Source organism: Rissa tridactyla, chromosome 1 (genome assembly GCF_028500815.1).
Source record: "Rissa tridactyla isolate bRisTri1 chromosome 1, bRisTri1.patW.cur.20221130, whole genome shotgun sequence".
Classification (NCBI taxonomy): domain Eukaryota; kingdom Metazoa; phylum Chordata; class Aves; order Charadriiformes; family Laridae; genus Rissa; species Rissa tridactyla.
In genome coordinates, this window is record NC_071466.1 from 169,028,516 (window position 1) to 169,045,589 (window position 17,074).

Sequence of the window (17,074 nt, forward strand, 5' to 3'; positions counted from 1 at the left end):
AGAATAAACCTTGCGTGATGGATCGAGTGAGCCATTTAATGCTTGTTGCTATTTTCCAGCTGGTTTGTTGCCCCTACTCCAGTCAGAATTGATGTTGTCCGAGGCTGATGAAGAGAGCCGTGGAGGAGTAGCTCTTTCTAATACTGAGAATGGATGACACAAAAGCACGTGCACTAATGTTGCCTAGAACACTTTATTGCTTTCTGTTCTGGTTTTCTAATTAAGTAGAAGAGGAATCTATAGAGCTGGGGTTTTTTTTTGTGGTTGGCGGCAGTGGGAGGGGGAACATCAGGGGTAATTCACTGAATTCTCCGTTTTGAGTCATCTTAGATCTTCCTGTAGCCGGGCATTGTAATGGTGTCAAGAGATCCTATAGCAGTGTTTCTACTTTTGTGTTTGATTTTAATCCATTAGTCTCTCGTATACCAGACTGTTCTTACCCCTCGCTATATCCCCTTTTGGTGCCTTTGACAGCTTGAAAATGAGAGTTACTAGCTTGTCCTCCTGGTCCATTCACTCTGGTATGTGCCAAAGCAGACAAGTTGCCAGACCATGGATTTTGTTGACTCTAGAACTGAAGTCACAGATAAAGGAGGCCATAAAGTCTACAGAAGCCCAGGGAATATAGATGGAGAAATATTGACCAGAGATAGATAAAGGAAAAATAAGGCACGTAAGGATACATCTTGTGCAGGGGCCGCAGACATGAGATCCAGAAGTGAGGACATCAGAGAAAAAGGGACAACAAGCAGAACAGATATTTCTGTGATCGGCAGAATTAATGAAGCCAGTTTTCTCAGAGGGTTGTTTCTTTCCTTCCTAGAATGACTCCAGCACCATTCATAATCAGTGAGGTACCCCAATGAAGAGGGAGATGGCTTGTGCTTTTAGTGCTACACGTGCAGTTGGCCAGCTGACTGGTGCCATGTGGCTCAGCAGAGTTTGGCCTGCCTTTTTGTTTTTTTTTTTTTTTTGGTGGGGACACTTCCTCGAGCCTCTGTCATCTCCCCAGCTGCTGATTTTCACACAGTCCAGGCGTCATTGTCTTCGGGTGTGTTATTCTGCCAAACCTGGCTGAAACTGGGCATTTCCGTAAAGTGCCTTTCCTTAAAAAAATAGGCTAAAAATAAATCGTGGAGGGGGGTCACACTTTACTTACCAAAGAATATGAATAAAAAAACTAGCAGAGTGAAAAAATTGGCAGTGAGCTAGAAGGGGTAGGATTTAACAGTGTGTCTCTACAGTTTGAGGTGATGTTATGCACTGAGTGCTGTTACTGGACCCGGGAGCGCTCCGTAACCTGTGTTCATTAGGCTTGCAGGGAAGAGACCATGTAGGATGGAGCAAAGTTAAGCACCTTCCGGGCTGCGCTGCTTCCAGACCCAGAATTAGTGCTATACTCTCTATAAGAGAGTACAGACAGCCAACCGGATAATAGCTTGATAACCAACGTGCAAAAATAGGAATGCTGAATGAAAAAAATTGCCAAGTGGGAGTAAGAAGCTGGACTGACTGCATTAACAAAGCAAACATTAAAGAAAGACTGACAGCTGGATTCCACATTCCCCACCCGGCAGCTTTGAAGAGGACCTGGTCTCTTAGAAGCAGAGAGAGTAAGCCACGTCTTGTAGCATGCCCTTACCAGCTCAGATTTTTTTTGCCCCCATTCTGTCATTGCCAGTCAGCTGTTCCTAGCATTTAATACACATTATAGTAACGAATGCTACATTTTCCAATTTCATGCTATACTAGGCAGCATGATAAGAAGACAGTATTGGACAGGCCGTAGGCCAGAAGAGACATGTGAATGCCATTTTTAGTTGGATAAAGATACTGGGGTTTTTTGTTTTCTAACAGGGGTATTCCTTTTTCTTAGCCAGCCTCCTGGACAAAGGCAGGCAGTGGCTGGGGAGTTAAGGGAAGGGATGAATGCAGTCCAAAACATGTGGTAACTAAGCAGCAGGGCTTGAAACCCTGTCCTGAAAGATAACAGAGACTCACCTCTTCTTCTTCTTCTTCCAAGGAGGCAGCTCCCATTGCACTATTTTCCTAGCAAGAGAAGTTATGATCTTTCAGGGTATGTTATGTTTTCTTTTGTGTATTCTTTTCAAGCTGTATGTAAGTGTCAAGAAATGGCATGGAATGGAGTGGGGGAACTGTCTCTGACAGCTGCAGTTTAATCCTGGAAGAAAGGGAGGAAGGACAACTAGGGAGTAAGTGGCCTGTATCAGTCCCAAGAAGAGTTGAGAAGAGGGATGTTATATTTGTTTCTGTTTGTACTTCTGGGACTGATGCCATTATTTATGTGTTTATCATACTTTAATATTCTTTTTCCTAGCTTAGCGCCAAAACTCATAGTCCTTACTCAGCTCTAAAAATCCACTGAAGTCAATGGGATAATTTTTATGACGAGAGTTTTAATATTGTGCCTAAAGGCTGGATGTAGACAAAGGAAACGTTTCTTACATGAGAGCAAATATGTCTTATGAAGTCTAGAAGGAAAGATATTTCCCCTCACCAATTGCTGAGGACAGAGGACACTTGTACTTCCTCAGCCATCATCACCCATAGCATTTACTGTGGGAATGACAGCTCTCACCAAAAAGTGTCTTCCTTAGCATGAGCAAGACAAAGGGCTTCCTCAATTCTGAAACCATTCCTTCTCTAAAATTTTACTTGAAACCTAGATGAAATAGCTAAATCAAAGTTAAAAGTGACAAAAGCAGCCAAAGAATTCACATTTAACACTGTTTACTGTGGACTTCTTTCAGCATTCCTTAGCGACTTTTTTTCCCCCCACCAAACACCAGTTTGATTACAGCCTGTCAGCCATAATCCAAACATACTGGCTTGTATCAGCTAGTGTCACAACATCTGTGTCCTTCGGAGGACAGATTTTCAAAGGATGCAAGGAGAGCTTCTAAAAAGAAACAAATTTAATCTGTTTTACTGCTGAAAGTCACCTTGAGAAGCACAGGCTGCTGTTTGTACACTCAGACTGGGACAAAGCACACGCTTTTCAGTTTGCATGAATAGATGCATGCTGTGAAATATAAAAATAAGTCAGTTTATTGCCTCCTCTGGAGCTCATTTTTGAAATTGCTTTTAAGCGACAAGATTCACATGAACAAAACAAACCATTGTCTGGACCAATGCTTCAAAAAGATTCCTTATGTTTCTGTGATAAGGAGCTATTGCACTGGGCATCTATGCAGATGTCTGCGTTAGGATGTGCTACAGTGAGCGTCTCCCTGGCAGCAGATCTGTGTGCCTGGGTGCAGTCTTGGTAGGGGATGGAAAGGCAGCACAGAGTCAAGGTACCACACTGGTATCTTTCAAATAAATTTTTTATATTTATGATAGTCATAAACCTCCTTTTTCTAATAAAAGCATATTTATTGATGTACTCACTGAGTCATAACTGCAGATGGAAGCAGTCTTCTTTTTCAGATTGCAAATGGAGACATTGCCTATCCTCAGAAATGATTGTAGGTCATATCTCATAAAAACACTAGTTTAGAGTAGTATGAACCTAAATTATCAAAAACTGATATTTTGTTCTTCAGTTTTGTAATCAACTTCATATAATTTAATCCACTGACACATTAATGTATTCCCATTCATACAGTGGTGGTTCCTGTATTATTTGAAGCAGATATTCAAGGCCTCACACAGAAAGTAATTCCTCAGCTTTGCTGTTAGTATAAAAAAAAATGAACAGTTTCTTTCTCACAGCCTGCTGACATAACTATGTCCCTCTGGGGTGCTCCATCCCTTCTTCATTCCAGGGAGTAATGGAACCAGTATTTACAGCTGCAGCACTGGAGGCAGGACCTGTATGTTTCTTTGTCAAGGTATTTTCTTTTATATCCAGGATATTATTCTGCTTCCCTCTTCCCCTTCACACCCCCTCCAGTCTTAAATTTGAAACATTCATTTTGCCGTAGATGAAAACTAGAGAGGGGCCAGAAGATACCAGAACAACTGTCCTCATATTTCACTACAGATCTTCCCACGAGACACCAGTAGTGATGGGAGCAGGGAAGTTTCTGTCAACTAGTTTTCAGGGAAGACACGAAAAGGCCTCCCAAGGTAGATGTGGCCAGGCAGAACAGGAGAGATGGGGGAGGCACATGACGAGAACTGGCATCCCACCCTGTAGTGTGAGCAAAGGGAGACAAGCGGGAAGGTGACACTGTCCTATACCTAACCCTGACTCCTTGGGATGTAGTACCTAATGTTCATTTCTGCTGTCAGCGTTTCATGAGTTTAATATATTTAACATACAAATCTTGAGCAGTTAGTAAAAGAATGCCACATAATAGCCTTGTTCTATTGTTTAGTCATGGACTGGACAACAGCACATTTTACAGCTCTGTGGATTTCATGAAGTTTATGTTTGCTGACTAATGTACTGAGAGCTGGTGTTCACAGCATTCCTCTGGGGTGTGACTGCTCTGGATAACTGGGTTTTAAATTCAGGTTTCATTAGTTTTGCTTTAAACTGATCTTTTTGTTCCAAGGACAAACCTTGTTTTGCCTAACTTGCTTTTGAATTTCATAAATTTACTCCAGGTTGTTTCAGTCTATGAACATGTTTGTTTGCACTCAACTTAAGAGTGTAAGAAGCTACCATTGAAACTGGACGGGGTAACCATGTAGTTATAGCTAAGCTGTAAGAAGCTTGAGGAGTAAGACTTTTTTGGTAAACTTTCTTTGTATTTTAGATTTTTAGATTTGTACTTTAGATTTTAAAACTCCTAAAACTTGCTAATAAATTGTCCATATTGGCAGTCCTCTAATTAAACTGTTATAGTTTAAAATAAAGATGGTCCTTTCATTACCGTGGAAGATCAGAGTTCCCAAACTGAGAAAAAAAAAAAAAAGCCCAACATGAAATAGGGTATATAGAATCAGCAGCTAGAGGAGAAGACTTCTTTAGACACTCAAAGTTTCATTTCATCTAAAAGTCCTTTGCATGTCACATCTAAGAAAGCAAAGTTTTGGATTTAATTGTTTTACTGAGGCAAGAGAAGATAACTCTGCATAGGAGAGAAGAAATCAGTCAGCATGTTACATTACAGTATGTTACACTGCACTTCAGGGTGCCTAGTCCAAAGCATACACTGTCGGTGCAGAGACTCCCTGGTTTGGCAATGGCTGCACTAAATCTCCTTGTGCTGCTGTGCACAGGTATCTCTGAGCTTGCTCTAGGAGCGTCTTCCTTGGGAAGAAATGTGGCTCAGTCTCAACTGTGAAAGGGAGCCCTGCCAGCCTGTCCACGTGCGTGTTACAGACAGCAAAGCTAACAGGTCTCTTTTCTGTGTTCAACTGTTACTGCTCTCACTTAACGACACAGCTTTTTTTTTTTCTCCTCAGCCTGATTGAAGGCATGAGTGCCGTTTGTGTAGATGAGCATACAGAAAGCCATGAAGATGGTTTCTTAAACAACGATAGAACAAGAAAAGAAAAATATCCAGTTTTGCAACAAGCGTCTTGTCGTTCCTTGTGTAAAACCACTATGGAGGACTCAAACCCAAAGATCTCCCTAACACCTTTGATCCCACAGGCAAATGAGCACTCACCACGTGGAATAAGTCTGTGGCTGCCAACACGTTACAGGAACTTGGAGAAAGTTGCAGCTCCTTGCTAGCATGAGACTGGTTTCCCTCAGGGACTCGTGAATGTGCTAACCTGTAGCTGGAGAGAACTCGCTGACGGGGCTGATTACCATAAACGGCACCAGAAGTCACTACCATACAAAAGTGTGAGATCCAGGAGAAGCCAAGCCTCAGAGGAGGTTAAGAGTGGTGCTCCAGGGTCCAAATGTACAGAGGGTGGAACGACTGCCATCAGAAAAGAACGATACAAGAAAAGCTTTGCTCTACCAGCCTGCACGACAAAAGGAAAAAAGGAAAGCCTGAGACAGCATCAAACATGCCTGTAGGAAGTAAAGGTGAGGTTGTGCTGTGTAAATGTGCTGTGTTGTAATGTTTGGCCACAAAAGGGCATAAAGCACTTTCTGTTAAGACTACACTCTCTGTTGGCTGGGTAGGCCAACATGCTCCACTTTATAGCTTGTTATCCTGCAGTTCTCTGCAAAGCATTGTTTTAGGACATGATGAAATAGCTTTGCAGCTGAAGCAAGAGGTACAAACGCTTAGAAGAACAAAGCCGGTGAAACTGGGCAATGTTTCAAACCATTTATCAAAGCATTTTTAGTCTCTTCTTTCAAGGTGAGTGATAGAGTCATAACATATTGCGCCAGTATAAATCATTTGCATCCAGAGCATTTCATTCAGCTAGCATCAGTAATCCTCAGCGCAGAGCCATAGGTTGGGGTCAAGCCTATTCCAGCTCTATAGGTGCTGCTGCAGTTTTCCTCCTTAAAAAATAAGAATAATCTTTGGTTTTATGTTTTTGAAAGCTGACTCACCCTTACACCTATGAGCATAAGCATTGGACTCTGCTTTCTTCCCGTCTAGCTCCTGTTGTGCACAATGATGCTTGGCCAGTCACCCATCACAATCAGCTTCTCACTGTCATCCAACATTTGTGAGGAAAGAGGTAAGAGTAGCAGGCAGCTCAGCTGGATGGCTGGTGCTTGGCCAAGGTTGTTATGCAGTACCTGGGCAGCTGTTCTGAATGCCTGAATTAATTAAAGTATGGATTAGCATGAGAAGGGAGTAATTATCAAGCAATAACCCCCCCTGCTTTTTGGATACAATCTGTTTTTAAATACCCAGTCCTTCTCTGATTATCTCTGATCATCTGCCAATAAGGTTTTCTACATAGCCACTGTAGGTCCACTACTCTTTGATAGCAGAATACAGGGTGGATAACTGCTCTGGGATATTATTTAAAGCCTTTCTCTACTGGAAACTCTCTGATCACATATATTTGACTTAATAACTTTTACTCTGAATGGGAGCACTAATGCACTAACTGAAAAGTTCCTCACAAGGTATTATACCAGTTCTGCCTAAAATGTCAACAAATTTAATGATCTGAAGGGAAGGACTGCTTACTCTGCACCTCTTGTTGGATTTCTTTAAGAACATTGCCATGTTGGGGTAAAAAAAAAAAAAAGCATTTGTGCATTTTCTTCCTCATCCTGGCCATGAAATTGGTCAGGCGCCACTAGGACTGCAGAACTGAAATTCCTTGGCCGGTGAAGGTTAAAAGTGCTGCAGAGACACCACGCAGCCTAGCATGGAGGAATAACTCCATCAACAAATATATAGGCACTGATGGGAATTATACCCTCTTCTGTTGTTTTCTGAAAATGGTACATCCAGTTTCTTCTGCTTGTAACAAAGCATCGGCACTTCTGAAATGCTTTGCTGTAGAGTTGGATGCTCTCAGTGTCTCTGAGCTATTAAATTTGCAGGAGTATTGATTCCACCTTTAGCTCCTGTGTTCACAGGCAGCCTCTTTATTCTTCTTTATTCTTCCGTCTCAGTGGTCCCCAGACACGCACACTTCCCTTCAGCTCTCCTCTAGTGGATCTGCCAGTGCACAGTGTAGTCAGGCAGCTGTTGGACTTTTCTTAATCACAGATGAACGTTTAAAGGGTCAAGACAACCAACTTCCACTAAATCATCCCTACCCCTTCCTGTCTCATTTGCTTGGTCTGTCATCACAGGTTTATTTTTTTTTGGTGAAGGGAATGCCCAGCAGCAGGTCGTGCATTTCTGTGACTGCAATTCTAACCACTGAGTTCTTGTTTCTGACTAACTTGCTCTTCAGTTTGTGAAACAGGAAATCTAGGGAAACTGAGCTCCCCTCTATTAATTTTAACAACTGCTTGGCCCATTCTCTATCAGTCTGTGTCTGTAGCCGTTCTTAACCTGTTCATTTGGACTTTCACATCAAATAACCTGATTTCTTGGTAATAACCATTGTAACGGAAGATGTTCAGATGGAATAGAGATCACACCCTGACCATTCATCTTGGGTGTTCTCACCTTTCAAGAAAATCGAGTGAGAATAACTGAGAATTTCCAGAAGTTGAGAAGTTCCTCCACACTCCCATAGGCCTTCTGAAATCATCCACAAATGCTGCAAGTTCAAACTAAGTAAAATAAACCTGCCACAGTGCAGCTGCAACCACAGAGGTCTAACAAAAATGCATGCTAAAAGAACTCTGTGCCCCTGCTGCTCGAAGTGATGCATGGCTTAATTTTCCAACTACTTCTCCAGATTGCTGCTGAGAATAATTGAAGAGTCTACATTCTTTTTCAGCAGCAATCCTGGGCTGTAGATCAATCAAACAGTGACTGTGACTGAGGTGGGAAGTTAAGGTAGTTCATATGAAGGTCTAATGTGAAATTTAGCTGAAGAATCCATTTTTCTGGATGCCCATCCTCTTCATAGACATAATTTTCTGTTTTTCAATTGGAGGCATGTACAATGCACATTCCCTCTTTCTCCCATTGTATTTTTCAAGGCAAAGAATCTTTTTAGTCTGTTTAAGAAGACAATTCCCAAAGCTTCAGCACTTCGTGTTCATATGAATGAACCTTAATTTCTATTGACAGATGCCATAGAACAGGACTGACATGAGTATCAGTCTTTACTTATGCATCTGATTCTAATCTCTCATTCTGTTTCTCTAGGTTGGATGACTGAAATTCTGAAGATATTCACCAGAAACTGCTTTGTTTATGGACATGGGAGAGGCTAGAAAAAATTCAAAACCAAATGTAATGAACGGAGGTTTTTACTTCCAAAGTTAGAATAAATAGCAATATTTTCATGATGTAGAATACAGATTATGGGAGACCACTTAACCAAACCAACACGCCTGGAGAGCATTATTGCTCTGAAAAATAGAGTACTGCTTAACGTTTCACTATTCACAGAAGAGAAACATATACTTTTATTTTAGCTATAATGGAAGATAAGAATTATCTCAACAGAGACATTTTTAGGGACTAGTGGTGAGGCAATATTTTCTGATTATGATGAATTTGCAGATAAACTTTCCAATAGTTGTGAAAAACTGTTTGAGTATCTTCTGCGAAAGAAAATGTGGTTCATGAAAACCATTTTGCGTTTTGATAATTTGCTGTGATCTGTAGCCTGTTGCCTTGCCAGGGCCTGCAAGAAGATTGCCGTAAGATATTGTGGCCAGTATCAGGCCTTTAGACTTCTTCATGCTGCTTATACTTAAGCCTTCTATTTTTACAGAGCACAAGATAGCCTTAACATCCTGGAGGCTCCCCATAGATCCATGTGTTTAAAGTGTATGGTAGCTTCCAAATCCATCAGCCGTTCTCTGAGTACCAACTATAGCTCTAAAATAGTATCAAGGGATGGAGGAGGTGTCAGAAATAGTTACGATTTACCCTGCCTGATCAATTCTCTCAGGAAGAGTTGCTGGAACTTATACAGCCAGCTAAGTTTAAATGAAAAAAATCTTTGCTGATAACTAATTATAAGCATTAATTACTTACAAAGTTAATTACTTAGTTATTAAAGTTAACCTGTATAATTTTGTATCTACAGCACAGTTTCTGAATTTCAGCTGTTACATGTCCTGCTATTTAACTGACAGTTCCTGTACACTGTCAAATTTATAAACATATTCAGATTTAATAAAATCATCATTGTATCTTAGCTGAAAAGTCATTATTCATAATAATAGGTTTATCAGCTAGTGGCTGTATAAAATCAAGCAGTTTTCAGTGTTTAAGAGTGTATATGCTACAATGTATTGTACATTGTACAATATAGTACACTAGCATATTATTCATCATGGAAGGGGTTATTATCACTGCTTTATTCCTTGGGGAACCGAATAGCCCAAAGTCTGGAAGAATTGATGCTGCAGCAAAAACTGGGAGTTTGTGTTGTTTGGCCAACCTCTGTATGTCAGCCTCCAGTAGCTATATAATGTGTTTGCAAAGCCAAGAAAAAGAAAAGCAACAAAAAAGCTTAATACTTGAGGCTTATACTGGAAACATGGTATTTTCTGATTATTTAAAAGAGTGCTGTTGTCTTCCCACCTATAAGACATATCACGTCTTACAATTACCTGTTTTAGAGAACACTCTTAAATGTACCTGTCATTTATCCTTCTGGATTCTGGGTTTTGGGATACCCCAGCTTGCAATTGTTGAAAAGTGGGTAGAGCTCATCCAAACACTGAGGATACCTGTGGCTGCCTGTGGTGCAACTGTTCTGGGGTCTACCATATTACTGTTCCCAAAAGCTCTGCAGTCAGCTGATTTAATCATCTAATTGAAGACAACATGTATGCCACAGATAGGGTCACAGGGTCTCCCTACAAGCAAAGTGTTTCCTTTCACAGGACCTGAGCATGTTTGCAGGATTTGCAGACCCTGATGGCCCATCAGGTTGGAAGTAAAATGCTGCTTCTCGTATTGCAGTGCCCTGATGCTGTCACCAGATTCCCGTGTCGGTGCCATGAGAGCTGGCTTAGTGTTCTTGAATATTTATGCTTAGCCTGGTCAGCAAAAAGTTTATACTGAGCAATATTTTATGGCAAAATTGAAACAGCAAGAACTATTGGCTTGAAGACAAAAATATTCCTTTGATTTCTGTCAGATGATGTTTTACATAATTAGCTTCCCTCAAAATTTTGTGCTCTTTTTTTTCCTTTAATAGTTTCATTTACCTAGTACTACTGTGACCTGCGCGTTTTTATAACTGCTTAAAGACTAACAGATAAAAGTATGGATGCATGCATTCATATATATTTATACATGTAGAACAGTACACATAGAACATCTGATTGAAAAGGATGTCAGCCAAAGGCTGGCAGGACTAAATAGCTGTCTCCTAGGTTTGGGTTAATTTAGCCAGCCTCAAACTCTCTGCTTCTTTCTCATGATCAGTCATGGGACTGAAATAGGGTCTGGAATGGGTCCAGCGGAGGGCCACAAAGATGATCAGAGGGCTATGAGGACAGGCTGAGAGAGTTGGGGTTGTTCAGCCTGGAGAAGAGAAGGCTCCGGGGAGACCTTAGAGGGGCCTTCCAGTACCTAAAGGGGGCCTACAGGAGAGATGGGGAGGGACTCTTTGTCAGGGAGTGGAGCGATAGGATGAGGGGCAACAGTTTTAAACTCAAAGAGGGGAGATTTAGATTAGATATTAGGGAGAAATTCTTTACTGTGAGGGTGGTGAGGCACTGGAACAGGTTGCCCAGGGAAGCTGTGGATGTCCCATCCCTGGAAGTGTTCAAGGCCAGGCTGGATGGGGCTTTGAGCAACCTGGTCTAGTGGGAGGTGTCCCTGCCCATGGCAGGGGGGTTGGAACTAAATGATCTTTAAGGTCCCTTCTAACGCGAACCATTCTATGATTCCATGATAAATTTGTCTGCTTCGTAAAGAATTTTTAAAAATATTTAAGTATTGTTCTCTCTGAGAAGGATGAAGTAAGCAACAGCAATGAAAAGTAGAACAACAGATGTATGGAATACAAGATGGGGAACGTGAAGAAAAAAAAATCAGGTAGACAGACTTTCAGCAGAGGTAAAGTTGACTGCCCCTCGCAGTCAAAGGATCTCTGCTGTGTACGTGTGTAGAGGGTTGGTGCAGTCAGTTCTGGTGGCAGCTTAACCACAGGTGACTTATGTGATCTTGGGCGACTTACTTGACCCTTAGAAAGGGATCTGAGAGTAATGTGTTTGATAAATATTTATCATCAATGTTTACAAAGCTCCTCGGGATTCTCACATGAAAAACAATTTAGAAGAGTGCAAAATCGTATGATTAGCTGTAAGGGCATTGATGAAACAAAACAGAAATCTGCCACTTCAGTCTTATACTGCTTGGGGAGGGAATTGGGAAATTAGCAGGTTCTTCTACATTAAGTAGAAAGGAGGAGGTTATAGAAGAACAAACATTTGGGTACATTTTACTCATACTGTAGCTGGAGATATAGACCTAGTGACTTGCTGAGATAATTTTAAGTGTACAATAGCTGAGTCTTTAAACCAGAAATTTTCACTTCACTCATGCTGGCCATGCTGATCAGTAAGAAGTCTGAACTTCCACACTCCACTGAAACTCATGGGCTGAGTCCGGTGACAAAGCACTGAAATGTCTGTAACAAATTCAACAGGCGATGGGGCTGTCTGCTGATGTCTGTGAGGCTGCCTGAATTCCTACCTAAATTAGTAACCTGGGTCATTTCAGTCTCAGCTGAGAAACTCACAAATTAAGATATGTTTTCTGCTTAGGTCAAACTTCATTCTAAATTAATGGAACTGTCGTGTGAGGATTCTGCCTAGCAAGAACCGATCGGAGGTGTAATTTTTTCCCTCCCTCATGTAAGGAGAGAAGAGGAGACATCCAAGCTGAAAGAAGTGGGGTTTGACAAACCAATTGTTCTCTGGCATTATGGTGATCACAGAGAAGAAACTTTCTGCAAGACACGTAAGGTTCAGACCGGCATGACTGTCACACCAGAGCTGACATACGGCAAACCGCAGATCCCAGTTGTCAAGAAAGCAGGCACAGTGGAGAGAAAAGTGCACTGAACGATGGCTCATCTTTCGTTTAATATCCTTTCTATTTACACAGCACATGTGAATTCTAGCAAGAGCATGAGAGGTAGTGGGAGGACTTCTACAGGAGGAAGACTCAGACTTAATGTGTAGCTGAACAGATTCCAAGGCTCAGCTACATGAAAATGTTCGTTTCTTATCAAACTTTATTTATACAGTACCGGAACTATAGCCAGGTAGTCAGATTATAACAACAAAGTCCAGTACATGTCAGGCGGGTGGACATGCCTCAGAAAGAAATATTCCAGAATGAAAAATGCAGTTATAAGTTAATGGTGTCTGACCGCAATCTATTTAGAGTATAAACTTGTCTTGAACAAAGATCGCTTTATCAGTCACAGTCATCAAAGTGGATTAGGAACAGTCTGCTCTGTCACAAGGGAAAACCACCAAAGATATTATGCTTCATAAACATCTTTCTGATTCATATGTTGTTCCTGCAAAGGTCACTTGTGGCCTGTGCCAGCCGTGTTAGCTTAGGGAAGATGGGTGGATTTTGTACTGAGAACTCCGTCCCTCCCAACCCACTTGTTCAAGGAAGGACATGACTGGGTTAGTAGCTTCACTTACCTGTGTGCATCTGGACCCAATACCCTGGATACAGAGCTGGTAGAGAGTGTTGGTCCCTGTCTTCTCTGCAGAGGCATATAACAGAAGCCATAAAACTGGAGAGTGATAACAACTTAACTCCTTAACTCTCATTTTAGCTATCCTTCTGAGTATCTTGCTGTTTGCCAAAGCTGCTGCAGTATCCCATGTGGGGGTGTCTATACCAACATATTTAGCCCTTCTCCAGATCACTCTATAGTTGCAACTTTTACCCTTTTTGGCCGTGGCAGCATCTGTTTTCCTAGCAGGTAGGTAGATGCACTACAAGCACTTGCTTGTTGCTGCAAATCAGAGCAGAGAGAGTGACGCTGTTATACAAGGCTGTGAACAATGTTCAAAACCATGATGAACAGGAGAAAGGCGATATGTTGTGCAACCCAATTTTTTTTTTTCTGCGGCTTGGAGTCATATCTTAATTGGGTGTCTGATAATGGGTTGGGTTTATTTTGGCTGGTTCTTTTTCATCTACCTTCTTCACTCAAAAAAGTCAAGCCAGGGACAATCTTTGGTGACCAAACTTTTGTTCAGACAGACTATGATAGTCCATGGAGAGCTTGGCATTGGAGGAGATTGACATCTACATGTGTGGGAAGATGAAAAACACCACTTCCATCTTGTTTGCAGGTCACCTGGAGGTGAAGGAACCTGGAGGTGCAGGAACCTGTCCCCTATACAAGGACCCTCTAGGAGTCAAATGTCACCATTTTTTCAAGCAGCCCGAAAGCACTGTGTTATCTAAATTGCTAAGCTAGAGAGAAATCACTGTGAAAACTGAATTTCCCATTTGTGAAACCAATGCTGTGAGGACAGGATGCGCTTTGGCTCACAAGAACATATACACATACAAAGGAGACAGCAGGCAACTGGGAGCCAGCCTCTGGTTGCCTTGGATGCATGACATGAGCTGCAGATGGATATTCCACGCAGACAAAATGCAGACACGCTCTTCCCTGCTCCACCCCTGCTACTTCTTAGAGCCTCAAAATGCAGCATTATACAAGTCATAAAAAGAGCTGATCAAATGCTATTCTATTTTTTGTTCAATCATCATAATGATTTTCTGTATTAAAAATAATTGGCGTAACTTTATGAAGAAATTGGAGCTACTGACCTAATATGGTATAATTTACACACAACAAAGAACTTTGTTCTTAAAGAATCTTTGTGCCTGGCCGCCACCAAATACTTGCAGAGTTGTTTGGTCCCTCCCTCTATTTAAATGTGTCGAGTGACTTCTCTAAGTCCCTTCCAGCTCCTTTTTCTATGGTCTGTTTTTAATAAGGATGTAAATTAAGGCTATAATTGTCTTCAGTAGATCTTAGTTAGATGCACGTTTTAAGAAAAGTCCTTTAAAAGGTTTTGCTCATGAGTTTACATTTTCATCTGGATTCTATTTCTTTTACTGGGTTTCGTTTATTCTCCCAGGTTTGTGTTACACCACTGTGTTAAAACAGTTGCAAGGATTTGTTTGGATACTTATCCTTCTGTACAGCTTTCTTCCTTTTGTGGGTGGGTCCTCTGAAAGGGCATAGATTGATCTGTCATTAAAAACCTGTCTAACAAAAGCTGCAGCGTGAACACTGATACTCTCAGTATCCTCTGTGTCGTTTTCAAATGTTGTTGTAAAGAGCTTTCCACTTTCCTGTGTGGAAACACACAGGTGATTTCCTTGGAAGTTTCAGGGCCACCAGACCACGTCAACTGAACATCGTCAGTTCTCTTCTGTATAGTATTACTATCTGTTTACATCTCTCTGTGTAGTTCTTTGCACCTTTACATGAAAAATTATGATTGATTCCTACTTACAGCACAGGATTTTCCTTGGTTTTCCTCTTTTATGCTTCTTCAGTGAGTTTGGAGTACTCAAGACATTTGGGATCAAAATTTCATGCTCTGCAGAGAGGAACAGTAGCTAAAAACGAGCGACACATTAACTTGCAGCTGCCTTCATTTTTAAAGAAGTCAAGTTCATTGGCTTGCTGTCCTGAATAGGCTCTTGGGGTTGGAGGAATTTTACTGGAGCTGTGCAGGGAAGGATTGTTCAGCTCTGGTGTAAAAGGACTTTAAAAGGAGTTCAATGCCCCCATAGCTAGTGGAAGGAACTTGCCCTTGTTTATTAAAAAAAAAAAAGTCTAGAAGTCCAAAATATTAAACCCCCCCTTTTAAAACAATTGTTAATTAGGATACAGAATCAAACTGAGCAAATTTATCTACTGGCCAAACTTACATTATGGAAAAGCAAGCAAAAATACATATAAAATGTAAAGTACAAGCATTAAATCTCAGGATTCCTTGTGCTTCTTGCTTTGCCCTTGTTGATAGGTGTTTGTTTTTCATAACCTAGTGGAAACTCAAGAAAAGCATTGCTATTATGAAAGATTCAGTTGCTGTATTCAGTTAATTTGTGAGGAAAAAAACCAGCAAGCCCAGGACTATCCTTGGTACTTTAAACTATAAACCCCAAAATTGCCCAATCCCCTGTCTCCAGGGAAGACCATCAACACACAGAATCCACTTAAAAAAACTTTTGATCATCCGAGGACCTTTTCTATGTGTTTCAAAATATATGTCTTTGTGCAGGTCACCAAGTGTTATTTGTTTATGGGTAGGTAAAAGAAGCATCAGAATACACGTTATTCTTAATAAATATTACAGATAGAGACATAAAAATGTTCCTGAAACTGTCAACTGAAGGCTTGTACATGTGTTGCATCTATGTGCCGTTTTATCTTGTTTCTTCCTTTAAATTTACACTAGAATTTGAAGTGTTTTAGAACTCCTAGGAATGTACTAGTAAGTGGAAATGGCATTAAAATGACACCATTTGACACCAGATTCTTTTTAATTGGAATTATTAAAACAAGAATTTAACCCAGCTTTTTTGTCTGTATCACCAGGATAGTAATTTATACCTGCCTCACAGGCCTGCAGCATGAGAAAAGCTTGATGCAGGAGCAGATATGCAAAGTGGCTTTTTAATTAAAGACGCGTAGATCAAAGAGAGCTTCTTGGATTGCTTAGGTTTTACTGAGATTCACCAGGAAAAACAGGTTTCATATTTCTGCTTGTTTACAGCAACACCATAGCAGCGATGTTTAATCAGGAAGGAGGTCTGGTGACTAATAAAGATGAAGAAATGGCCAGAGAATGGAAATGGCCTCGGGATGGCAAGCTTGCCCAGCCAGTTATAGCACAGGTAGTGTTTATTGCTTTACTTTTCTTACGGTTATTCTTACCCCTTTTATTTATTTATTTATATTTATTTATTTTTAATTTCACATCTTCTGGTCTCTCTGAGGTGTCTTAATTACGAGGAACATGATACTTACATTTCTTCTTCTTTAACACATTCTTTACAGAGAATGGCTCTCCCAACAGCCTCTACATGAATGGGTATCGTTACCTCTGTTTTATTCATGTGGCAAGAAGAAGGAAAAGCAAATTGTCTGGAACTGTTTTAACTCAGGATTTCAATAAAACAAAGGCCCATCTTCCCTGCTGGAAGCATCTTGGAAGAGTCTTTTCTGAGCTTGGGAGTATGAATGAGCCATTCCTCATTTTTCTTTCAGGCATGTTAGTAGTAGGCAGTTGTTTGCCTTGCTTCAGGCCTGATCCAGTTTCCACTAAAGTCCATGAAAAATCTCCCACTGCTTTGTAGTTACCAGAGCTGGGCCTAGCGTGCTGCAAAAATACCAGAAACAGAGGTAAAACATTTGTGACCCAAGTCAGTAAGCGTGCCTTCAGGCACAGAGTTTGTAAAAACACCCGTTTTCTACAGGGGTTGGATCAGGTGTTTTTTTTTTTTATTCCTTGCTGCCTAATATGGAGGCACACAAGGCATACATAAAGCCCTGACTGGATGACAGGTAGCCAAAGCCATACCAGGTTTTCTTTACTTTTTTACTTTACAGACTGGCAGCTGCCATGAAG